Source organism: Aphis gossypii, chromosome 3 (assembly GCF_020184175.1).
Source record: "Aphis gossypii isolate Hap1 chromosome 3, ASM2018417v2, whole genome shotgun sequence".
NCBI classification, from domain to species: Eukaryota; Metazoa; Arthropoda; class Insecta; order Hemiptera; family Aphididae; genus Aphis; species Aphis gossypii.
In genome coordinates this window covers 41,902,692-41,920,133 of record NC_065532.1, presented here as the reverse complement: position 1 = coordinate 41,920,133, position 17,442 = coordinate 41,902,692, and the positions used below count along the sequence as shown (strand labels likewise).

The following is a 17,442-nucleotide window of genomic DNA, read 5'->3' as shown; positions in this document are numbered from 1 at the left end:
TGATGTGTCTGTTTTTTATTTTGTGCATGCGTACCTACGAGATTTATAGCGAAAAAAAGAAAATGCTTAAATTTTTAACTTCGATATTTTGTGTGGTAGGAAAGAGAATCTAGTTAGGACTTTAGGAGGTTAAAATTAAAAATCTTTAGTACTTTTTATAGGTACATAATGACTTTTTAAAAATATTTAGATTAACCTTATATTATACCACGAAAATGTTTTCACTGTTTTACGATAAGTTGGTATACATTCGAAGATTCGAAAGTAAATTACAATAATATTATATAATTCTGAAGGTAATATTATACTTTTGTCTGTATAACAATTAACTAAAATGAAATAATAAACGCAATGTTTTTGGAAAAATTAATTTAATCGGCTTTTTTATAAAATACAGTAAAATAGATTATCAAAATAACAATTTAAATATATCATAAAGTATATAATAAATAATATATAATATAATATAATATAATATAATAAAATAGATAGGTAGACCATATATACATTTTAAATTACTAATTTTTTATTTATAACATGATCAATAAAATAAATAAATATTAGTCGATATTCAACATTTCGCTTCTGCTTAGAATCGTTTTTTTTCTAACAATGACTTATCAATGAATTCAAATAAAAACATACATTATAATGACTCAATGACGAAGTTTATTTGACACTTACTGTCACGCGAACCGTATTACAATATACAAATGGAAAATAGGTATGTTGTCGTTGTTTTTTTTCTTTTGATATCGTTTATTTTACTTTTTTTCAATTCATACAAATTTATATTCAGTAAGTGTAATGACGCACATTGAATTATTAACAAGTAACATGTCCACTTATAGTAATGGGAAACCGTTCATCAGGGTGGTGCTTTCGACTAGAAAAAAAAATAGGTACAATTAGTACAAAAATGAAAAACAATGTAACCTAACCTTCCGTAATGATCCCATTATGAACACCCGATCCACTTAATTCCTAGCCTAGTTCACGATTAGGTATATGTCTTTAAATCATTTATGTTCTGGTTTAAATACGCGTTGAAGTACTTATTTTAAATTATATACTATTTATTCTTAAAACACCGACAACTGTATTATAATCTAAAAAAAAAAATACTCGGCTGGTTTAATTTTCGAAACAGTTTCTCTTTTTATTTAAATATAAGCGTAGTGGTATATGGATAATAATTATACGACGTAAGTTAAAAACGTCAACATTTAACACATAGCAACTGCTAATTTTTCAATTATATTTTATAGAATTTTCAAAAACACAATACATCAAAACAATTAAATGGATAGACTTTATCACGTAAACAATAAATAATTATATTTATTTGCTATGCGTTTGTATTTCACTGATGATTAAATATATTTGTTATTAATAATTTGAAAAATTACTCTAACGTATAAATAAAACAAGTACACGATGAAAATGAACTAAAAACAGTGTTACAGTATTTCGCGTGTATTCAATTTCTAGATATTATTTTATTTATTTATCTTTTAATGATCGTAAAAATAAATTGCATAAAATTGTTTTTTTTTTCTTTTGGTGAAGGAGGAGAAGGAGAAGGAAAAGGAAAAGGCTTCAAACCTCCAAAGTACCTCTTTATTGTGTCACTTAATATTACGTTTAGGTACACATTGGTTTTTCCCACAAATTTACACATCGGCGCACAGTAAACGTCACGTCTGAGTTATATAATATGTATATTTTTACCGGGGATTCAAAAGTATAATTGTCAATTAACATAAATTACAGCCAGGGAGGTGCCGCGTTGAAGATTTGTCATTCCGCGGCTAAACATTTCAGGTACGTTTAAAATAAATTGCGAGTCGTTTAATTTTAACATTGATTATGACGTTAATTTAAAAACTACGTGACTTCATTATATTAAATATAACCATCTATATATAATATTATTTACCAATTATTTACCATCATATTACCGCGCACCACTTCCCGTACAGTACACCCAGACGATTTTGACGTCAGCCGATGACAATCAATATTATAATAATAATTGTCTTTAATAAATTGTTCGTGTTTGTTTGGTTTAGATTTCGACATTAAGACGACTTACAAGTATGACTTGGGAAAACGGCAGAGTAAACTAATAGGAACAAGCGCTTTCTAACGGGTTCGAATACATCGATTAAGTAAAAATATTGATAAGTGTACATATTATTATATGTATATTATATCATACATAGATATATATGTATATTATAAACATTATTCGTTTGATTCGTTATATATATTTTTTAAAAGCAAAAAAAAAAGATAAATAAAACTTTTTTTTTAAACATATTAATATGCTTGAATGACGATGTATACTTATGTTGCACGTCTATTTCGCATAATATAACGTTTTATATACGAAAATATTGATAACGATGAAAAACATATTCTCGCTTAAACGACATTATTACACAGTGATCGTTTCACAAGCCATATACCTATAAATTACCAATATGCGCTCGAGTATTTTTTCGAATGAAAAAAATAAAAATAAATGTATAAAATATTTTCTCCGTTGAGTAGTATCTATTTACAATCAATTATTGCAGTAGTTGACATATATTTAAATGAAACCAGAGTAAGTTTAATGTTGCATTATTCATAAACTACATGTATGTGACATATTAAATGTTATTGAATTTGTTGGTGACATCTGTTCCAAGTCTTTGCTCCGTATAAACGATATCGTACCGTCTTCAAATAACTGCAGTTTATTTTATTTTGTTTTCTCAGCGTTTTGTACATCTACAGAGTTTAAGGTAATCATTTTTTAATGATTATTGACATTTATTATTATTATTATTATGTTGACGTTATTAACCAGGTCCAACGGCATCTCAGATAAGCGATTTAGCGACATCAGTAGTGGTTTCATTTTTCCGGGATCATCTAATAACAGGTATAATATTATCATGTAAATATAAAATTAATCATAATATCTTGAAAATAATCGTATAACCCTCGTAGCGCCTGATTTAATGCCCCCCCCTCAAAAATATATCTATGAGTATCATAGTGCACAGTGTATACGAATATAGCACGATGTTCAATACTGATATTCAAACACATCGGCCCGCGAAATAAAAATATGTCCTTAACTCGAGTATAATCCGTATATACAGGTAGCAAACACAAAGCGCGTAATTAAATCGAAAATCCGTTTTGAAATGTATTCAAAATACTATGGATTATTGTGGTACACACACTCAACGCGCGGTGTTTTTATACTTACTTCTTTTCGGCCCGGAGGATTTGTTCTGGCACCGCATCGTAACAAACACACACACACACACACAACTCCCACAGTATACTTATATTTACAAATCTCGGGAAAAAACATTTATATGTCGTAAATAATGTGTGTGTATGATGTAATACTCAAGTCAAAGACTTATCCCGACGGCGGTTTACGGGTGGCGGAGAGGACGGGTGAACTCGCGCAGACGGAGGAAGATTTATCGAAAACTCATTACACTTTCATGATACACACATTGCGTATGTCGCCTACCACACGGCCCCGTGCAAAAAATAACAGTGTTGTACCTCGTACGAATCGTCACCGTGCATTGTGCGCCTATACATAATACATGTACGTAATGTCGCGTAGTCCTTTTAAAAGGCGTTAAATCTGAGCTTTATACTTCTCATACGTCCAACGGTATATTGCCGACGACGAATAATTCGATGTTAGTGCAGCAACATATGTGTATACCGTATATCATGTATATTATTCCTTGTTAAATCTGTTCAGCCACAAAGGTGGATGGTCACACACACACACACACACACACACACACACACACCACACACACACATAAGTTCTTACTCGTCATACGTTTGAATATATTTCGAAAATATTACGAATTTCAGTGTATACATCCTCAAAGTCGTCGGTAGTACTTACTCTTCCTACACGGTGTTTGTTACTATTACTATAATGTATTATTGTAATACGTTATATGTATTCAACTCTGGAACTCGAGTCGTCTGATTCCGAAACGTGCCTTTACGCGTATTGTTATAACTCGTAATCATAATAATAACGAATATATTTCGTACCCACCTACGATAATACTATATATTTCGTGTACCGACTGCATCCTCTGCAGTATTGTTGGCTATATAAGTATTGACTGCGCGAGTAGCAGCGTATACACACAGATCTGTGGAACATAATAATATATTAATCTATACGCGTTATCGTCGGTTTAATAATCGTTTTCTATGTGTATACTTATTTTCAGCATAAAAGAATATGGTTGTTCAACTCGTCGTGAATCGAATGACATTAAGCGCGCCAGCGCCTACAAGGTACACGTTTATAGACATATATATTATAATTTTTAAGATATTAGTGCAAGAACAAATCAATACACTGTTACTGTACTATTGTTTATTTAAATATTATGATAAAATTTTGCACGTTAAGTATAATATAATAATAACGAAAAAAATTAAAAAATTATAATTTCAGTTGAAATTTCTTCGAACCGTTTCGCTGAAAAAGAGAATAACAAATACTCGAGTATAACAAGAATCAATCAAATTAACAAAGAAAAAGGTAAAGCATGGTACCGCTCTCATGTGTATTAGATACTGAGTGGATCGCTGTAATGGATGTACACGTGAGTAAACAGTGTACACATTCACTATAGTGTATACCTGAGGGCAAGTGTGCAGCGTATGTGGGCAAACTTCAACTGCTCCAAAAGGCGATGAAGAACGGACGAAAAAACTCGTAAAATCACTACTGCAAAAGTACAAACATTCATCGCTTCACTCGGAACCTAAAATACTAATAGGTAATAATATTTTAATTATAAACATATAATATATTATATTTAATGGTAAATAGTCATCACCATGCTGACTACAGCCTTTGGATATATAGTCATAAAATCTTAATTCAACGGCTATAGTTTTCGAGATAGATAAACGAAATATTTTGATCGTCGCAACAGTATGTTTATCGTTTAAATATGGCATTTCGATATCGTCGGAAACGTCTGTACCACAAAACAAATAGCCGGGCGTAGTTAGAAACAACCCGCAGTGACTATGGGTTTGTACGCACGTGTCATGGTGTACAATATAATATATGTCCCCGATATTGACAGTTTTGCGAAATATTAACTAAACGAGTCACATAGTTTGCTAGTTCTATACATATATGAATATTATAAGCTATACACGCGGAATGATCGATTTAATGAATGACACTCATAATTGGAGTTTCAAGTGTCGTTATGAGAGTCTTTAACATTAAATCGATTGAGGCGGTGTAGGCATATACAGCGTCGAGTGTCTTTATACTGAATTTTTGTCCTTGTCAATAACTTAGTTTAAAATTCATATTATTAAACATCGCACGCCTGTCACAAAGTTCAAATAGTTTGTAGGTAATTAAAATACACACACCAAAACACAGTGATGTACAGCTGTGTCAATATGTTATTAGCTAATAATTATTTAGTTTTGAAAATCCATAATATGCACGAATATTGTGTGATTATGTTAAGACTTAAAACCAAAATTATTAAGTATAATAAAATGCCCGAGTTGTACACAACAATGATTTTAAACTTGAATTTGTGAAGAATTGTTGTAACTATTGTAAAAAAAAAAACATGCATATATAATTTTAATATAATACAACAGTTTTTTTTATAAATTATTAACGCATACAAAATACATACAACAGTAAAATTGATTCAAAGTTGTTCTATATTTTTTTTATTTTCATATATTATTAACTAGAACAGGGATTCTCAAACTTTTATAAAAAAAACTGTTCCCTTTTTACCAATAAATTTTTTTGGGTACTCCTTCTTACTCACTAAACTAAAATATTATACATAAAAATTTTTAAAAACTTACATACATTTTTACTGCATTTCAAGGTTTGTTGGCCAGACTCGTACCCCTTAAAAAATTTCGACAGATACAGATTAAGATAGATACAATCATCATTGCAAATGATTTCATAAATTAAGAAGATTATACGACCTGTATTATTGGGTGTATACTGTATATATCCAGAATGCATTAAAAGAGTATATTATGGTGTGTAATACTGTGTATAGGTGAGTATGAAGTACGATTGCTATCCCTTCTTATCCTTTAATAATACGTTTTTAAAAATTAAATTTGATTTTGATTTTATATCACGAGGGTCCTGTTGTGGTAAAAACTTCCTTTTTATATCGAAAATCACATTTTTTCACTATTAATTTTTTAACCCATTGTTTTTTTAATTTAAATATTTTGTTGCATATAAATCATATCTCGAACTAACAGTTTATTCTGAGTCACTAAACTTAATGTACAATGTATAATTTAGTGGTTTCACATAAAATATTAATAATAATATCTCAAGTTTAGTCTAGTAATTATTACACTGTACCTGTTATATAGTTTATAAACAAAAAATAAAAGTACTACGCTATAATATGGCCAACGCGAGTGGTTAGGTTAAGGGGTCCCTTGAATTCCCTGTAGATTATAAAATATTTTAATTCAAGGTATAATGATAATAATTATAACTAGAAAGGTAATAAAATAATGATGATTTTACAAACGCTAAAGAATCCACGGGGTGCCAGGATCGTAACCTATTATGTCGGTTAAAAATGTATAGCTAATACTGGTCATGCATTACATACTAATTAATTCCTAATTTAAAGTTAAGCTAAACGCCTTCCATTTTGTAGAGTAGAGATATGTTTCTATACAATACCCAATACAGTTTAATTTTATCTTAAATATATTTGATAGCATTGCATTTTCTGAAAAATTATTTATGTAATCTTTATATACAATCACACGTTGTATCGACGATGTGAACGGATATAATATTAATAATACATTTGAAACATAAAACAATAATTTTTACTCTAGAAATTGTTATTATTATATGCCATTATGGTTACATCGATGGCTATATACGTAAAATATATGGAGGATAAAGCGATTACAACTTCAATGTGCTAGATCAAAACCTATTCGTGATGGAAACGAGGGAAAATGTTGTTGTCTATATTAGCTGTCACGAGTGTGACGGTATAAACTTTATACTGTTAAGTAATATTTACATAATTGTGGTAAAGATATATTTTTTTTTTTATAAACAGTTGTAATAAGTTACCCTCATCATACACCTAAATACCTGGTTGTTTATCATGAACCACCATCGAGTAAAGGCAATACTGCGAGTTAATCTTCACGACGTAGACACATGATGAGAAAATCTACACAATGTGTTGTTTACAATTCCATCTGCGATTACAACATATGAATACACTGTTAAAAAAAAATAAGGTGAACATGTAAAGGTAAGGTACTCATTTCCTTTGTAGATCAATATGTACCATCGTACGCTGCACATGTTAAAAGACATTTTAATCGAAACTTTTGGCATACAATTCGATTTTGGATCAGTAGGCAAGTAACAAAAACTTTGTTATCGTGTGGAATATTATTCTTAGAGTACAATATTTGGTCTAGATTAAATTTAAATCAATAGAAATTTAAAGAAAATTTTTTCGAGGTATAAAATAATTAATCATTGAATTCAAATTTAACATTTCCATTACACAGTAATACAGTGACTTGCTCAATGGAAAAATATACTTGCCGCATCTCATATACGAGATATACTTTCACTGTTACTTCTAATAAATTGTATTACCGTATTACCTACCTATTTAAAATTTTAATATTTTTAAATTATAGTTCTCAAAACTAGAAAAAGAAAAGTTTTATTAAAATATACAATTAATTTATGACGTTTTTCTGAATATTTTTAACCATTTATAATAGTTTTTATTTTAAATATTTAGTGTTTTTGACTGTGATTGGTGATTATTTACATTTAATTAACATATTATAATATCACAGAGTAGTAAAAATTATCATGACTAATAAATAATTTAAAACAATTGATTTAACTAAAATAATGATCAATGAGAGCTTTTATATATTAAAACTTTATAATCTTATATACGGTATATCTATTGTTATCTATTGTTTTATAATATACAACGAATTATAATGTTTATGATTATTGTGTACCTAAGTGGAAAATATAAAAAAAATATATGTAATAACTTAATTCAAAAAACTTTATTGTTATAAAATATTTTAAAATTATATTTATTATAAAAGTTTTTATGTATAGTGCAAAAGTTACAATAATATTATTATTGTAATATCATTTTTTACACATTTTTTTTTGTGACTAATGCATACAATGCCACAAAACATAACATAATCTCATAGTCCAACTGAAATTTAAAATGAAATTGAATTGCTTGTTTGGTTATTTATCCCCGTTTATAATTAACTATACCACTGATTAAATAGATCAACTATAAACTACGTGGTGGGTGGAAATCGTTTGATTTTTCCATCAGTAATATTTCCGGTAGGTGGTTTAAATTAATTGTGTATTTATATTTAATATACAGTATGCATCAAATATGTTGTAACACATTTAAATGTAAAATAATTTGCATGCATAATACAAAAAAAAAGTAATAATATAATTAATTAAGGATTGATATTTTATATACTTGTCCTAAGTATGATGAATTAATACAAATTTTATTTTGTATAGCGTATGCGGCTATGGTATTTTTTTTTATCAATCTGTGTGAAAATTGTTTACACTAAGTGTATATCAAATATAAATTTAAAATTGTATATTATCATAAATCGTCTTTTATACTATATACAGTAGAGTCTCGATAACTCGAATTTCAAGGGAGGTAAAAATTAATTCGACTTATGTATTTTTCGAGTTACAAATATCGCATTAAGTGTTTAAGAATTCCATAGAGACAAAAAGAAATTCGAGTTATAGAGGTTTTCTAGTTATCGAGGTTCGAGTTATCGAGACTCGACTGTATATGTATTATGTATAATATAATAATATGGGTATTGGGTATAACATAATATATTATTTTATTAACTGACATGTCTTTCGGTGTTTAAAATAGCCAAAATCGAGAAACGGTTAAGCAGCGAACACTTTTTCTTATTCGATTCTTTAATAAGCTTGTCGAAGAAAACAGTTTTCGTGACTTATCCAATAAATAATGTTGTATTTTATGAAATTATGAAATGTTAAACTGTCTATTCAAACTTATTTCTAGTTGCACATATCGTGCTTTGACGATTATTTTACTACGAAATTGGTTAGCATAACATAAATTATTCAGTGGTCTCGCAGAAAACCATACTCTATACCTATCATGCAGTAAACCTAAACAATAATATTATATACAACGACAACGTATAACACATAACGTCCATATCATATTATAATATTGTAAATTTATTGTGATGCAGAAAACGAAATATATCGGATAGAAGGGAACCGTGGGATGTAAAACAATCACTTTTTACTGGTCCCTTCAGTGCTGTTAAATTATAAATACGGTCTGGACTGTTTATACATTTATAGGTATACGAACAGTAAAACAAAGAAACGAAAACCTCATAGTATATTATTATTGTAAACAAAATAACAAACATTTCAGAAAACTACCGATCGTATTTCGGACATAACGCCATACGTTCATCCTATATATAATTGAAACGGGTTATACCGTGGTTTATAAATTCAGTAGAATTGTACCTGCTGATGTAGGTGGTAATAATCCCTGTTGGCCGTCAATGAAAACGCAGCCATTTTGCGGTATAGTGAATGGTGACAAAAAGTTGTATGTGAAAAAAAAAATTATCCAAAATGACAGAGTTAAGTTCCATAAAATGTGTGTAATTTTTTTTTTTATTAAATAATTTCCTGTCAATGTTTTATCACACATGTGATTCATTTACGCATTTTTTATGACATCTAAAAATCGTAAAAACAAATAATCTATTTTATTTTATTAAATTCTTAATAATGCAGATTGATTTTTCAGTACATTTTCTAAGCATACGAGTTTCTAAGTATATTTCATCAAATACAATAGATTAACAATACGAAATTCTAGAATATTAAGTAATTTTATGTTATCTTTTATCAGCGTTAAGCAAAAACAATTGTTTTTAACTTCATTAAAAAATAACGATAATAATAATTAATGGTAAGTTTAAGTCGTATTTGTCAATCTCTGGATTTTGGAAAATGTCATCATAATTTTATTTTAATGTACTTGTCTAATATTTTATTGTATGTATGCATATTTTGTATATTTTTAGACGTTAAAATAGTATATTGTATTTGGAGAACACTACTCACCTCACGACCGATATGACTTACAGTGTGTAATTATTATTATTTTTAATTTTAAGGGATTGTTCAGCAGTTATTTGTTGGGGCGATTGGTGAATCTCCACCAAGCCTTGATCGTCTACTCTCAGAAACGCCACTGCCCGGTTCACGGTGATTGAACCGCGGCTCCTGTACATGGTATACATATTTTTTGTTCATTATATAATTTGCATTTATTAAATATATATATTATATGCATATAACGATAAAGTATTATAATAGTTCGGTGTTTCGTTTCGTCCGTTATTTTTATTTTTACTATACGGCCATAAAAAATGATACAGTGGTAATTCGCTTTAATATCTCTTGGCACAGCTTAAGACTGTCGCACACAGAAATGATATTAGGTCCGATTGTAAAAGCAGTCAATTGCAAAAATGTTAATACTATACTGTTTTTTTTTATGTAACGATATAGCGGGTGGTCTCCTCTCGATCGCTCGGAGCAGTGTCTTTATATAGCGGGGTGTACTATATGCTGTTTCGACAGAGTGTATTATATACCTACAAAGTTTGTTGTGGTTTCGCGAAAAGTGAACTATACCATCGTCGACCGTATACTGCGTACATATAGCGTATAATATTATTATATTGGTTTGAGAACCACCATCCCGTCGACCACTAAGGTTAACCTCCCCACCATTTTGCCGCTACTGTTTTTAAGCCGGGTTTAAAATTTGTTGGTAGCGCACAAGACTATACTCCCGCAAAGTCCATTATTATTAGCCGAAATTATCTATGCACGTCTTTATTCGATAAACGCGACGGCAATTAATAAACGATACGCCTGTACATACAATATACGTAAAAAGCGTGATTATTTTATCAAACGACAATAATTACATTGATATCTATTAATATTTCTGAAAATATTTTAATTTACATAGTTTTTAGTTAAAAAAAAAATGTTAAATTTTTAAAATTTTTTAGATTTTTAAATACTTTTATCGATATAATTTTTTTACTTCGGTTTTATATTCGAAAATTGAATATTTTAATACGTAAAAATTGAAACGTGTACGAGTAGTTAATAAGCTATAAGTATTTAAAGTTTAGGCGAGCTGAGTGGAGAGGTACACGGATATCTCGCAAAATATAGTCCAATAAAAGAATCAGCTACCTAGTATATTATAATATATAATACTTTAATAGGTATTTATTATACATATTGTTTTGTAATAACCTACAACATATAATATAATGTGTGTATTTATTTTATACAGATGAATGGGATTATAAGTTTTATGCGACTTGCGTATTTGATTCAGAAATTGAACATAATTTTATTGTGTAATATAGAGTACGTCATTATACAGGGTAATTTTTTTATCAAACAACACTCATTATTTCCAAAAGTATTCATTTTTTGAAAATATTTTTTTACATAGTTTCTAATTGTTAAAGTTTAGGCTGCGCGGAGTGGAGTGGTACGGGGTTAATCCGAAAAATGTTTGTTCACTACTCCGCTTGTCTAAACTTTGAATAAGTATAACTCATAAACTATTCACCCTAAATTCGATTTTTATGTATCAAAATACTCAAAAAATTATTCTGCTTTGGAATATGAAATTAAAAATCTATGTAGTGATTCAAAAAAGTAAAAAACTTAAAAAAATTATAAGGATAAAAAATATTTAAAAATATAATTTTTTTATAAAAATGTTGTTTTTTAACAATTTGAAACTATGTAAAAAAATATTTTCAAAAACATGAATACTTTTGGAAATAATGAGTGTTGTTTGATAAAAGAATCACCCTGTATATCACTTTATATATTATTATGAATAGTTGGGTTCTATTGTATTAAGTATCGTATGTTATTGAATATTATATTATACTAGATGATAGGTAGATATATTACCTCGTAGCCACTTCTCAGTAAAATTGACCTTTCACAAAGTTATTGAACATAATACGTGGTTTTCATTCATTTTTTTTTTTACGTCAAAGTGAATAGTTTTCCGTAAAGCGAACGCACGAATTTGAATGGCTTAATTCGTTTTTTGGATTTAGCTATCCACTTTGTGAAATTCGCTTTTATTACCGTATTATTATTTTTTATTTTAGTTTATTAAGCACATTTAAGTGTTTCAAAAAGAACATTGTACGTATTGTCTTTTAAATTAAAGTAGATACCTATACTGACTTAAGATTCAAAGTGCCTAACGGTCGTAATTATAGTCATCATTTGGAAATCAGTGGATAAGTATTTTAGATTAGTGCATTGGAGAAATGAATTTGCAGACTTCGCAAGAACAATTACAATGTAAGAACGAGTGCAAAGTCGCATTGATGAATAAACGTGTTTAAATTATAACCAATAAACAAAATAACTTTGAAGAATTAATTATAGAATATATTATTAAATCTACAATAAACATAGTTTGTGTAATTCACTAGTTTTTTGTCAACTTAAATAATAAATTGATTTATTAACATTATTACTTGTTAAAAAAATATAAGCCGTGACATTTCCATACTAAATTAAAAAATCAAGTTTATTTTAAGACTTTTTAGGTATTTTTATTTGTCATGACGTCGATTTTTTGGCAAAAAATATCATAAAAATATTACAATTAGTTTAATTATTGATGTAAAAAAAAATCGAATTTCGTTTTTAAAAAGTAATTGTCCATTTAAAACAATAATCATTTTTTTGTTAATTTTTATAGTGATAAAATGTTTTTTTTTTTTTAATAAAATTATTAATTCAACAAAATGTTATTAGATTAATAAAAACAATTTGATTGGAGTAAAAAAAATAAATATATTCTAACCACTTTAGATAATAGTGTTACTAAAGTAATTAATTTATGATGTATTGTATTAATGTAATATGTGTTTTTATCAAAATTGAATAAAATTTATTTGTTACTTTTACCTACGATTTTTCGTATGCATATTTTTTTTAACTTTTAACATTTCGAGAGTTATTGTTGATGTGTGTGTGTGTGAGGTAATGGGGATGGTTTAAATTACATTAATTGGATATGTGAACACGACAAACAATAAAAACTTTAAATTCAAATGAAAGCATTCTCCGGATTATTATCACCCAGAGTTCCGAATATATCACAAACAAGGATTTAATTTATATTTAATTAAAGTTTTATTAAAAATATGTCCTTGTGTAAAATAAATGTTAGCGAGAAGCTAATTTATATGGATCCTGAGTTAGAAAATTATTATTATACGAGATCTGTTTTAAAATATTATTACACTCGGCAAAACTGCTAATATACTCTAAAAGTATTTTGTGCCTACTCACGGGTTAGATCGGGCTCGTCTGGCTGTGTTCACGTATATATATATCAATGTTTTACTATGTATGTACTTTGGTTTTTAAATAAACGATAAATTATTACATTAAATATTTTCTGCGAGTAATTTCTTTCATATTATTATTATATAGTGTTTGGGTGGGGCAGTTTTTAAAATATTATCGACACAAATTAATACGGTAAACATAGTTTTTTTCCTAAAAATTATGTCACTTAGTATTGTTATAAAAACAAAATCGAATATGCATTGGTAATTTGAATTATTCAGGGTTATTACTTTTCAATTTATAAAAATACTAGAAAAATACATTCATAATCGATTTCAAAATATCATTGTGATGCAATACGCAAGATACGTTTACTAACCATTTTCAATTAATTAGTAAAGAGTTTTCACACGAAAAGAGAGCACTAAACACAAAATATTTGTTTACTAACAACTAAATGAACAAAAATTTGAACTTTGTATTATTTGAATTTTAAAGGATACAAACATTTTAAACAAATAATTATAAGTTTTCATGTTATTTTTACGAATGAAGACTACTCGCTTTTAAATCCAAAAAAATTATAATTTTATACTCTTGTGTTCTGTAATACGCAACGATGATGATTCTATTTTATTGTGTAAAAAAATTTTTAGATTCTGGAATCGGAATAAATTAATTTTTTTTTCTTATGATCACATTACAATTTAATACATATTTGACACGTATTTGGATAACGAAATTGTCATTTTACTGTTTTAGTTGTGCGGATATTTTAAAACGTTTTGCGGACACTCGTAAATTGTAGGAAAATAAAAACAATAAAATAGTGCAAAAATAATAAAACATTTTAACATAAATCCATAATTTTAATTACTAAAAGTATCATTCTAATATGACAGTTGAAAAATATTTCTTTTTCTTTGTCTACTCATATTTTTATTTACCACGGAGTTTGCAGATACACGCGTTTAGAGATTTTAATAATTAAAATTTTTGTTAAATTATTAAACATAAAAGTCTGTTTCTTAGTTACGAACTAAAATCCGAAGGTCGTGAAGTTAAATAATAATCTTATCTACAAAGTTTATTCATGGCCGATTTCTTCTGTGCGCAGTTTATTTTTTTTCTCAAATTTTACAAGTTTCCAGTTGGCGACGATTTATTATTTTATTTAGTCCTCATAATTCAAACTTCCGGTAAAGGGTCAAAAATTTAATTTAGGTGTATGCATAATAAAAATATGTCAAAGACACGAAGTGGAAAATAGTCGAAATATCACAATGTATTAATGTAACAAGTTTTTGAAGCATCAATTATACAATTGTTTTAATAATTCAACTTTAGATCATATTATAATTGATCAGAATGATCATTGTTTAAAATATTTTGTATTTTTCAAATAGTAAATAACTTCCTACAAATTAAATGCGTACCTAGTCACACAAATTGTACATCGCTATAAATGAAAGTTCATTATTGTCGTACAATAAAAACATTGAGAAACTTAGTACAATATATTATAATTAAATTCGAAACATAAAATTCGATTTAATTGAAACATTTTCAAAAGACCACCGTTTTGACCGTTTAAACTGGGTTTTTATACGAATATAACGTGGAAATACTTTTAAACAATTTATTGTTTTGATATTATTGTATATGCTATACACAGCACACAGTAACATGAAAATCACTAGAGTATAAAATATACGTATACCTAAAGTCTTGTTTTAAATTATACAAATAAGTTGTGATTAGATTAAATTATATTTTCAAACACCTCTACATTTAATAAACATAAATTATAATCTTTGAATTTTAGAATATTTGTTATAAACTCAACAAGCGTTCAGCCTCTAGAAAGCTTGATAAAATGCATCAAATGCTTTTATTGTTCCAAATAAAAATGAATCTCATTGTCATTAATTATACGAATAAATTAAATATGTTATTTTAAATATAATATGATTGATTTTCGATGATATTCAAATGAATGTCAAGTATCGAATTTAAGTTTTTATTTTTGTGTAAATTGTTGGATTTTATATACGAATAATCGTAATAATTATAAACTTAACCTAACCGAAAATGTTAAATGGAAAGATTGACTTCAATTAGTAGTTAAATATGTATACAATTGAAAAAGAGTAGTCAAATGAATAACGCTCTGCTGAATAGTAGGTTATTATAATGGTTGTATTAAAGTTGAAACCAATGATAGGTATCATTGTATACAAAAAACGATTCTGATCGTAGATGATTTGTCAGCCTAAGAGTGATGGGATAAGAGCCTAAGAGATTTCCAGTGAGTGTTAAAAAAGGTGGTTTTACGTTTTAATATCTTAAAAACTAAACTCAAGGAGAATCTTGTATTAAGTTTTCAACTCTAATCTACTTATACAAATTTTATTATACATTTTAACTACAAAATAATTTGCAAGTATTCATGATTTTGACAAATTTTTGTCAATATTTGAACTTCAAATGCTAATAAAAAAATTGTGCCAATATGTATTCTTCTAATTTTTAAATTACTATAATAAGACTAACTTACGAGAAACTTAGTACTAAATTTTCGAGTATTTTGATTTAGCCAAAAAAACGTATCGATATTATTTATATAAAAAAAAAGAAACTTAATAAAAACGAATATTTCAAATGCCTTTAGATAGACTTCAATTAAGCGAGATATTTTGAAAATTAAATCACGTAAAGAAAACGCCAATCTTAATAACTGGCGATATTTTCATATATCTATGACTAAAACTATTTGGCGTGGAAACGAAACATATCTACGTGTTCCTATATAGTAACGGTACGTGTAGCTATATTTCATTTATTTCGAAAAGGCAACATAATAAGTTACACAAAATAAGTTTTGTGTCTCTCCCATACATATTGAATTTCGACGTATATATATTATACTATATTAAAATAATTGTTTAAAGCGTATAGTTAATCAAATCGCCTACGACTAACCTTAGAATGTGTATGTAGAATGGACGATGAATCAATTGTGTTATTGTCGAAGTTTACGAGATGTGACAACGGCTCGGGGCTCTGAACGGTTCTGCGTGGGTAGATAAGTATAGCTCACCGTGTTCGAACTGCGACTGACGGACTTGATCTCGAGACTCGAGTACCTAAGACAGGTTAAAACGAATTGAATAATAATAATAACCAATAGAAATATAGTATAGTGAGTATAGCGCTCTGATTGGCCGTACGACGCGAAGACCCACGGTAGCCCTGCCCAACGTTGTTGTTTAATAAATAATAATAAAAACAATAATAATAATAATAATAATTAAAAAATGTGAAAAAAATATTGTTTTTATTATCTATGAGTATATTTTTTATGATGATCTGATAGTCAATTGGTATTGTCGGTGGGATTGTTTATTTCACACAAGGTCATAACAAATAAATGACTTCAGATGTCCATAATCATATGATAAAACATTCGTAGGTATATGGATTATAACGATGACATTCTTTTTAATATTACTGTTAGTTATGAGAAGTTATCATTAATTAGGTACCTAGCTGGTACTTACCATGGTACATAAGGTTTCTATATTCACGTCTGCGATTTAACCGTAAAACGGATTGAGTTTGACTGGTTCGAAATCGACTTTTAGACTTCGCGTTTTTTAAAACGTAAACGATCTCCCGAACGCGACAGCCGATCGCCACCTCAAATATTTTTCGTTTAAAAATGACGTGTTGTCGGCGAATTGCTAAATGCGCAGAAATCTTGAACGAAAGTATAAAAGACACAACAATACATAAACGGATTATGATGACGCCACTCTTCTTAAAATATTACTTAGTTATGAGAAGTGGCTAGGTATCATTAT

General features: G+C 28.0%; 2 long non-coding RNA genes across 8 annotated transcripts in view; one reads left to right on the top strand and one right to left on the bottom strand.

The window, feature by feature from the left end:
- The first annotated feature begins 381 nt into the window (after positions 1-381).
- LOC114128155 (uncharacterized) overlaps positions 382-17,442 on the top strand; it is a 24,751-nt gene continuing 7,690 nt past the window's right edge. Inside the window, exons 1-9 of one of the 4 annotated variants that reach the window (XR_003592734.2) lie at positions 382-1,824; positions 2,073-2,152; positions 2,583-2,792; positions 2,858-2,932; positions 4,278-4,344; positions 4,508-4,835; positions 5,934-6,116; positions 6,931-7,092; positions 7,164-7,829. This is a non-coding gene — a long non-coding RNA (uncharacterized LOC114128155). Of the gene's footprint in view, positions 1,825-2,072; positions 2,172-2,582; positions 2,793-2,857; positions 2,933-4,277; positions 4,345-4,507; positions 4,836-5,933; positions 6,117-6,930; positions 7,093-7,163; positions 13,693-17,442 lie in introns of those variants that run through there. The other 3 variants (XR_007605046.1, XR_007605048.1, XR_007605047.1) reach the window with 3 other exon arrangements.
- On the bottom strand, positions 4,697-17,425 carry LOC114128156 (uncharacterized). 4 transcript variants are annotated; one of them, XR_007605052.1, is made up of 4 exons: positions 17,140-17,425; positions 16,562-16,725; positions 5,911-5,956; positions 4,700-4,820 (listed from the first exon to the last, which is right to left on the bottom strand). It is a non-coding gene; the product is annotated as an uncharacterized LOC114128156 (long non-coding RNA). The 4 variants fall into 4 exon arrangements; XR_007605051.1 differs by having other exon boundaries at positions 4,755-4,828; positions 5,915-5,956; XR_007605049.1 differs by lacking the exon at positions 5,911-5,956 and having other exon boundaries at positions 4,697-4,820.